The sequence below is a fragment of the Habropoda laboriosa genome, unplaced genomic scaffold, assembly GCF_001263275.1.
Source record: "Habropoda laboriosa isolate 0110345459 unplaced genomic scaffold, ASM126327v1 scaffold57, whole genome shotgun sequence".
In the NCBI taxonomy this organism is placed as follows: domain Eukaryota; kingdom Metazoa; phylum Arthropoda; class Insecta; order Hymenoptera; family Apidae; genus Habropoda; species Habropoda laboriosa.
In genome coordinates, this window is record NW_017100229.1 from 2,315,169 (window position 1) to 2,317,190 (window position 2,022).

Consider the following 2,022-nt stretch of genomic DNA (forward strand, 5'->3'; position numbering starts at 1 on the left):
AGATTAGAATGATCATTAATTCGATCTATTTTCAAATATCCATTAACATTTATGTTAATCCTCGTATAACCGATACTCTTTTATCGAAAAATTACAAGATTCGAACGTTTTTTCACGGTATACGATTGTAATTTAGCAAAAACGTCTAATACACTTTCCCGCCATATTCGTGTTTTTTTTCCCGCCCGTTCGACGGTTGATTAACGACAATTATTTCTATAAAATTACACTCACCGGATTGTCTGCACGATGGAACTTCGTTAAATTCCGATTCACCGAATCGAGGAGAACAAGTTGCGACCGTTTAACGCGTATGTTCGTCAACTTTACACAACTAAATGACACAAATTAACTATCAATTAACGAGCATGTGCACCACTTCACGTCAACGAACACTTTTGAGAAAGAAAACATCAAATCAAACGGTCGTTCAATCGGCGGGCGTTTGTGTCGCCACCTGTTGGCGACGCGGCAAACTATGTTTTCACTTTGAATTATCTACCGCGAGTCATCGATTGCCGCCAAATTGAATTACCATACTTTTTCTTGTGAAAAAAACTATTTTATTTATTTACTTCGCGCAACGTTCTTTTTCTCCTTCCAAAATACATCGGAAATATTTTCATATCGTCTTTTTTACCGCGTAAAAAATTGTTCCTTGACAATTTAGAAATAAAGCCGGTAAATAAATAAAATCACAGTTTCGATTCGTCCACTGCCGAGAAGAAATGAAACTACATTATGCATAGCGCACCGTTTTGCTTGCAGCATTCTCGGGATGATAATGGCATCGTTTGAAGTGTTCGCGTAATTAATGAAGCTAAAAACTTTTGACCCTTAATTACGCTGCCTATTGTACCTGGAGAGTTCTTTCTTTCTACGGACTACTATGAGAATACGAATAAAGAATACGGGCCATAACTGCAATCAACGAATGTCTCAAGGAATAAATTATATAGGTACGTCCAATCATTGTTTTTGATGCCTCCGACAACCTACCATCTTCCATACAATTTTTCGATTTAAAAAAACCAAAAAAAAATGAAAAAACTCGATATTCCCCGACAGGAAGTAAAATCCCTCCTTTTTTTTTTCTTTTTTAAAACAATAGCCAAAAATTCCGCAGTATCTCACAATATCCATTGTCTATCTTCGGTTGAGAAGCGGTTATTGGAGGGGCCATTCGTATAGACTGGTGCATAAATGATCCAGCCTCCGTGTTATTTCGGTAAATACTGTCTTCTGCACCCTATTGTTTTTAGCATCGAATATTTATGTGGAACGGATCGCGGTCGAATGCAAGTGAAAAGTGTAACATTCCATTTCTATCCTGGACAACGTGCAGCTGCCCTCTTTTCTCGATGATCCATTCAGAAACGCGTATTGACAACCAATATATCGCGTTACTCTTTCGCGCATCGCATTAAACCGTACCCCACTCGACAATGAAACAATTAACGTTGCTCGTGTAACATTAACGTCCATCAATATCCCCCTGATTGTTGGTATAAATAACGTGCTTGTACGCGACAATAAAACCCCGGCCGGACAGAAATGAACGCGGCTGAAAACCAACGATCGATCGGTAGGAGACCGTTCCACTTTTCGACTTCGCCCGAAGAATCTCGCCGGATAAGAGGGGAAACGGCCTGTATCCTCCGGTACATAGTCGAGAATTTTTACAGCTAAATTTCAAGGATAATCAGTATCGTGGATCGTTATCTCCAATTACCCATTACTCGCGGTAATTGTGTTAATAGGACAGAGAGAAGGAGCACGGAGGGCCGAGGCCCACGAGAATCGCCAACCTATTCCCTCCCTGAAAATTATACCCTTCTGCTTGAAACGTTTATGAACCAACTTCGTACCTGCTGTGCCTTCCACCGTGTATACCTAATCCTTGTTAATCCTTCTTCGCCTGAAACTCGTTGGCGTTGTCCTTTGTTTAAATGACGAATCTGGGAATATCTTTCCCCCAATAGCGTAAACTTTCCCAAATACGTAGAACGTTAGCGAAGATCG